General features: G+C 31.8%; 1 non-coding gene across 1 annotated transcript; it reads right to left on the bottom strand.

The window, feature by feature from the left end:
* Nucleotides 1-739: 739 nt before the first annotated feature.
* Nucleotides 740-846, bottom strand: LOC118009771. Its single transcript, XR_004679037.1, has one exon. It is a non-coding gene; the product is annotated as a U6 spliceosomal RNA (small nuclear RNA).
* Between the last annotated feature and the right edge of the window lie 7,250 nt (nt 847-8,096).

Raw genomic sequence — 8,096 nt, 5'->3', positions numbered from 1 at the left:
ATAAATATATTTTGAGGAATAACTCTGTGAGATTTGGGAAAAAAAAAAAAGAAGAGGAGAAAAACACCATTGGCAAAAAATAATAATAAATTAAAAAAAAAAAAAGAAAGAGAAACACTAACTGCTGGTAGAGGAAAAGCAATACAGGGAAGAAAAAGAAACAAAGTAAACAAACTGCAAGGAAAGTAAATGACCAGTGTCTGGATCATCCCATGAACACTCAGGGCAAACTGTTGAAGTTCAGTACCTAATTATGGGCAGGATCAAATCTATCAAAGGAACTTATTTCTCCCTCTTATCTTTCCTCCGTGACTGTACCCTAATATCTACAGACTATGATGTTTCTCTTTTTATTAACTTACTACTCCCCATGTCCTACCATGGCTTTCATTACAGATGAATTATTTACTTTTTAATGTATTCCATATGTAAATCACTGCTATATTTGTTGTTCAGCTTTAAAATGGGAAAGAAAGAATGATTACGATGTTACATTTTAGTTCTCAATTTTCTTTTGTAAGAGTAAGAATGGGGAACAATGATTTAATATAATTGAACCTCTACAAATTAACAATATTTTGCTCTAATAAGATTATTTGCATATATATATTTGCTATTTTAACAGTTTTTAAGTGTAAATTCTGTGCCTAATTACATTCACAACGTTGTGCAATATCACCACTATCTATGTCCAAAAATTGTTTAATACCATAACAAAAACTCGACTTAATAAACAATAAATAATATGGACTACTTCATAAATTCACATGATATTCTTGCACACGGGCCATGCTAAGCTTCTCTCTGTTGTTCCAATTTTTATAAATGTGCTGCCAAAGCGAGCACTTGAGTAGTTTTTCTCAAAATAGATTCCAAGTTAGAGCTTCAGGAAATCCACCAATTAGAATGATGGCATTTTATTGGAAATTAATAGTAAGAAGAATTTAGATAGTTGTTGAGCCACCTGTCCCTTGCCCTCTGCTTCATTCCAAATTCTGAATTGCCAAAATTCTTCACTCATTTTTATATTTCTAGGATTGCATAGCACAAGCTTGAGATCTGAAAGTGATGCAAAGCACCAACTTAGTGGAATTATATTTTCTCAGTCAACTGGGGCTTAATGCTTTGATTGATGTCATTATGTGACATTATGTAAAGCAAAGTTACACCTCACAAGAAAGGTATTACATATGTATTTATCTGCATATTTAAATTCTATTATATTTCATTTCTTAAAATTTGTATGTTAAATTTTGTTTCTCCCAAGTTTTATAACAACATATACTGGGATAATGGCTACAACAGTGCTACTTGAACTACACGAACATTGTAGTATATAAGAACCCATTCTTTGAATATCATTTTTAAGCTTATATGATATTTAAGCATTCTTGTTTTCTTTTTTTTTTAAGATTTTATTTATTTATTTGCCAGAGAGAGAGAGAGAGCACAAGCAGGGGGGGAGGCACAGAGGGAGAGGGACAAGCAGAATCCCCACTGAGCAGGGAGCCCGATGCTGGGCTCCATGGGACACTGAGATCATGACCTGATCCGAAGGCAGATGCTTAACCAACTGAGTCACCCAGGCTCCCCTTGTTTTCTTGATAAATTTCTTAAGTGTATATCTGATGATAAGCTCAAAGATTATAAAAATGAAAAATCTATTTTGAAAAAGTGGTGAAACATATTTTTTTGTTCTAACACTTTCTAATCATTTATATCCTTTTAAAGTACTTGTTAAAATAGGATATCCTTAGTAATAGATTTGAAACTATTCTTTATAGATCTAGTTAATCATGTGTTACTTTATATGATGAAAAGTTATTGATTTTCGCATTATACATAATATGTCTTCCTGAATGAAATCCATTGATGTCTGAAAGTGGAATATGCATGGTAAAACAATACGATAAGTAATATTCAGCTGCTTTTTTTGATAAACATGTTCCAAACAATTAAATCTTGAATTGCAGCACTCCAAAATGCTTCCTAGTCATGTATTACCTTACTTTATCTTTTGTTCTGCTTTCTTTATAATTTATCTTAGGGTTGATGCTTCTTAAACTCCCACATTCATCCAGTCCCAGGTCATGTGAATTCATTCATTTTTATTTCTTATCAGGGCCACTCTTTTTCGGTCTTATCCTCTGCCCATATTACTACCCCCGCAAAAATAGTTATCCTTAAAATCAGTCATATCTATCAAATCATTATCAAGTGATCAGCAACTTTGGGACTTTCTATACAGTTCAGATGGTCTTTCTAGCATCCTGGGTAATGTTAAATTCATTTTTAATTAAATATATCTTACTTTTCATCTGTCCTATATTTTTAAATAATTTTCATCCCAATAACCTGTAGATCTCCTCCTCTTCACCCCACTTCAGCAATATTGTCACCAAGATACTGCCAGGATCTTAGCCTGATCCATTTGCAAAATTTAAAATGTGGAATTTTACTCTGTGACCAAACCCTCATACCCAGGAGCATTCTTCTACTTCACAATATACTGGAAATTAAATGGGCTTTGAAGTATAAATGTAAGTTTTACACTTACTGACTGTGTGAGTTTTGGAATAATACTTAATCTTTGAGCCTCATTTTTCTCTTTTAAAATTAAAAGAAAATTGCTATGTATCCCACGGTGTTTATTTCAAATATATGTTTAAATATATCTTTGACTGTAGTAGATCTATTTTGATAATTGCAGAAAGCAGTTAATTATATATTTTTCTGTACTTTGTAAAAAGTGTCAATAAGGTGAAAATACCACTTTTGGTTTTACACTCCAGATATAACTATATAGTAACTCATATATATGTCCTTAATTACCATCTCAGAGAAAGAAGGAAATTCTCTACTTAGGGCTATCTCATTAACTTGAGGTGTTTTTTTTTTTTTTTTTTTTTTTTTTGCCTGGAAGGGATTAGTTTCAAGATGATCATCTCTTTCTCTTGCATTTTTATTTTCTCACCAGTTTGTGGGATAAGAAGAATAGGGTTAATAACCAATTAGAACCACGAAGAATGTGACTGGAAGATGTCCAATCCCGTGGCCTGAGAGAACACACAAGATAGATAATTAACACTGGCATTTATTTCCCTACAAATATAATCATGTTTTGAAATGTCAAAATGTTATATGATTTTTACAAAGGTAAATAAATTGGCAACACAAAACATAGCCAGCAATTATTCCCGTGGCTAATTCTGTAACTGTAGGATTTTTTGTTTAAAGAAGGAAGTTAATATGATCATACAGTCAATAACTGGAGGGTTTGTCACAAAAATGGGATAACTTTATGTGCCATTTTGCCATCATTGTCAAAAGAGAACACAGAAAGGAGCACTGGGTGTTATATGTAAACAATGAATCATGGAACACTACATCAAAAACTAATGATGTAATGTATGGTGATTAACATAACATAATAAAATTAAAAAAAGAAAGTAGTACAATGGCTTTATATTTGGGTAGGAATTCAAGCAAACTCATTAAAAGATGTTCACAAGCAATCTTTGTATCATCAATATATGAAATTGAATGGGGTATTTAGTAACAAATTTTTATTGTTTGTATCTTTAGAGCTTTTTTTCAGCTTTTAATAATGTAATTAGTGTCAATATCAGTCCATAGTTTAACATACTTTTTCTTTTGCAAAATATTAGCTATTATTTTATTCCATTTAAAAAATGAGCTCATTCTGGAAAAAAAAATGAGTTCATTCTGCAAGTCTGTTGGATTTTGCAATACAGCTTTAAACAAAGCAACAGATGATTTCTGGTTCTTTAGCTGGAAATTTGTCTCTAAATATGTCCTCCTTTTCTACAACACACAATTTTCCAATATGTTCTTCAGCTACAAAAGCTGAATATAGCAAGACAACAGATTTTCACTTTATATTGTCACATTTGATTGCTTCTGTTTCAAGTCTTGTCTGAAACTCTGACATACGTATCAATAATTACTGTTGTTCCTTTTTAAAAGTAAGCAGACTTCAAAAGGTCTTTCTCTCTCTCTTTCTCTCTTTCTTTCTTCCTATCTTTCTTTCAAGTAGTGCTTTCTTGGGTGGTGTTTGTCTGCTACCAACGCAGCACATTGTTTATTGGCAAGAGACAGAAAGCAATAATTGGGATAGCTGGAACAAGAGCTTGCTAAAAGAGTTTATCCAATATTTGCATAGACATCCGAAATGATTAGAACCCTTGCCTTACATTAATAGTCCTGACAAATCAAGACCAAATCAAAACCAATCAGATTGATGCACTGGAGAAATGTAGGGATGGGTGCTACAACGTATGTGTAAAATATATTTATTATATTTTATAATATACCTTAATTAGAAATGTATTTTGAAGAATTACTTATGATTATCATGTTGCATGTAATTTAAAATTTAAAACTGTTGAAAATGTATTATATGTTGAATATCGCATGAGGCTCTTTCTAAACACTATTATCCTCATTTATTTGAAATTAAGCATAATTGTTACAGTACCATACATGTATTTAATTAGCAACTGGGTAGTGATCCTGTTATATCATTAGTAGATTAAGGTTTATTTTGCTGAAATTCTAAGGAAAATAATGAGTAAATGTCAACCAACCACTGATGAAATAAAACTTTATAAATGCCATGTAAAATGAAGCCTATCTGTCACTCTCCAGAATGAATGGGTTGGTCAGTGGGCGAGTGAAACAGTAAGCAAGGCAGATTCACAATTTAGTAAAAATGTCTTTCTTCCCAGAACACAAGAATTTGCACCTAGGACCTTCACAGCAACTCACACTGGAAATCTATATTTATACCAATCAAATAAAATCAAGAAAAAAAAATCATCTTGATATAGAACTTTCTGCATAATTGATGCAATATCTTCTCTTTAAAAAGCATTTTGTTCTTTTATTTTTTAATGTAGACAGAAATAAAGTTGAAGAATTTTTACTACTTTAAAGTCAGTAGAAATGCTTATTTTGTTGGCTTCTAATTTTACTCTAAATTAATAAATATGCCATCATTCATTGCATCACATTGTTTGCATCCCAATTCATTATCATAAATGTGTGTTAGTAGTTTCATAAAAATTATTAACCTTTAAACACTAGGATTGGAGAAAGTAGTCATCTTTACTGCTTTAAGAAATTCTGGAAGTTTTAATAATCTCTCTTCTGTATGTTGTAGGGAAAATTTGATAAGTTATTTATTTAATATATATATAGAGAGATATATAGATATATAGATATATAGAGATATACAATGGTTGCTTAATTTATAGTCACTTCATTTTAAAAGACTGCTTAGGTTTTCAGTCTTCAGTGTCAATGTTAGGCTATGAAACCCAGAATGTTAGCTTGGCTCAGTGTCCATGGAGACAAATCCCAGATTCCACAATAGCAAAAGGATTTATATGGCACTATTCCTACAATGTATCACTTTGGACTTAATAATATTCTGTAATGTAACAGAAAAAAGCTAAAGTACCAGACCTACTCAAACCCATGTTTAAAAGAATAGAATTCAATTTATTCTGAAAGTATAACAGTAACTTATTTTCAAATGACATAAAGAAAGCAGCGGGCATCAGATAAGTTTATTGCTATTTGTGTGAACTGTCAGGAAAAAATAGAATTATCCAGTTGAGCATACTGAGAGACTTATTATCACACACAAATCACGCAGTTCAATACAGAAAAGCGCTCAGGATCATATGTCAAGAAAAAAAAAAAATTGAAAGGAATCAAGATGCTTGCCTTCCATTCAGACTATTTGAGTCTTGAGGGACTTTTTATTAATCATTCTCATTCTTACACTCACATGAATGCATGCATGTATATACACAATCACTTGCTAATCAAGTCACATTAATTATGTTAAAGCAAAATTGTCATATTTTAATATCCCTGATCACAATCTTTAGAGGATTTCCTTTGTTTATTAAGTAAAAAACAAAAACCAAAAAACTAGGTATGTCATTAAAGGCCTTTGTAGTTTAGACTCACTTTTATTTTATCTTTCAAAATTATTGATCATTCAATGTGTATGGATCAATGAATTTTTTGAAAGTCTGTGTAAAGAGAAGGCTAGAATTCAAATACAGATAACACTGATTGAGTACCAACCATGTCCTGGGCTAGGCATTTTAACATATGATACCTCATTAACACTCCTAACAATCTTACAAAATCAACCATTGAAATCCTAGAAGAAAGGAAAGAAAAATAGTCCTTGAATTTTCCAGTTTAGATTTTTTTCCAGCTTAGATTTTTTTTTGACATTTTTTGTCCCTTGCCTCTTGCTTTTTATCACAATTAAATTGTAGATTATAACCAAATTTATTTTTAGAAAATTGGAAGCAAATGTACTTTAAATAAGGATGATGATCTACTCTTAAAGGTGAACATTTTATGCAAGATAGTTACTATTCTGTAGAAATTAAGAATATTACACTATATTTGATACCTTGTGATTGATGAACTTGTGGGTTGCTCTTTATTGTCTATAATCTGCTTGACTCAGTTTCATTACTTTCTAATTGGCAGAAAAATATGTCATCTGTGTCTAAGGCAAAATTTGCATGTTTTCTCCATCTTAGATAAAATTTCAGCTACAATGAGTAACTATTTGAAATACTAATTTATGTGTAAATAGAGGCACTCTATTAATGTTCTTTTTAAAATTTTCTACATTTTTATTTAAATTCCAGTTAGTTAACTAACATACAGTGTAATATTAGTTTCAGATATACAATTTAGTAACAGGGCTGGATTTTAAAAAAGAGGAATTTATGTTGGATGTGGACTTTAATTTTTGTTCTAAGTGAATTTCTGTTCTTTAATCTTGTTAAGGGAGTCCCTGATGCTGGTAATTACTACTCCTGTGCATCCCCTTTTTTTCTTTTGTAATTGCAAAAGAAGAAGTATTTTAATAGCCATTTTAGATAACTGTGGCTATTCTTCTTTGATACTACACCAAACGTTAACAAGGGATAGTTTCTTTTGCCTCTCCTCCTCCTCCTCCTCCTTCTAGTTCTTCTTCTCCTTCTTCTTCTTCTAGTCTTTTCCTTCTCCTCCTCCTTCCTCCTCCTCCCTCCTCTTCCTCTTCTTCTTCTTCTACTTCTTCTTCTGGTTTCATGAGTAGAATTTAGCAATTCATCACTTACATATAACACCCCATGCTCATCACAACAAGTGTCTTCCTTAATACCCATCACCCATTTAGCCCATCCTGCCCACCTCCCCTCCATCAACCCACAATTTCTTCTCTATAGTTAAGAGTCTCTTATGGTTTGTTTCCCTCTCTTTTTCCCCCTTCCTCTATGTTCATCTGTTTCGTTTCTTAAATTCCACAGATGAGTGAAATCATACGCTATTTGTCTTTCTCTGACTTATTTTGCTTAGCATAATATACTCTCTAGCTCTATCCACGTCATTGCAAATGGCAAGATTTCATTCTTTTTGATAGCTGAGTAATATTCCATTATATATATAAAGGAATTATATTGTATTATTTATCTATGTGATAAATATATATGTATATCTCACATCTTCTTTATGCACTCATCAGTTGATGGACATGTGGGCTTTTTCCATAATTTGATTATTGTTGATAAGGCTGTTATAAACATCGGGGAGCATGTGCCCTTTTGAATCAATATTGGGTATCTATTAATTATCTTGACTAATTACTCAAAGAAGAAATAAAATGCACACATGGCAAATAAGCATATGAAGAGATGCTCCACATTATATGTCATTTGGGAAATGCAAATTAAAACAATAAGATCCTATTACACAACTAATAAAATAGCCAAAATCCAGAACATGGAGAATATCAACTGCTGGTGAGGACATGGAGCAACAGGAACTGTCATACATTGCTGATGGGAATGCAAAATGGTACAGTCATTTTGGAAGAGAGTTTGGTGGTTACTGACAAAGCTAAATGTACTCTCTTACCATATAATCCAGCAATTGTGCTCCTTGTTGTTTGCCCAGAAGAGATGAAAACTTATGTCCACACAAAAATCTGCACACAGAAGTTCATAATATCTTTTTTCATAATTGCCAAAACTTGAAGACAACCAAGATGACCTTCA

Source organism: Mirounga leonina, unplaced genomic scaffold (genome assembly GCF_011800145.1).
Source record: "Mirounga leonina isolate KUSES-001 unplaced genomic scaffold, KU_Mleo_1.0 Mir_127, whole genome shotgun sequence".
Classification (NCBI taxonomy): Eukaryota; Metazoa; Chordata; class Mammalia; order Carnivora; family Phocidae; genus Mirounga; species Mirounga leonina.
Note: the sequence above shows the minus strand (reverse complement) of the source record. Positions and strands in the feature narration are given on the sequence as shown.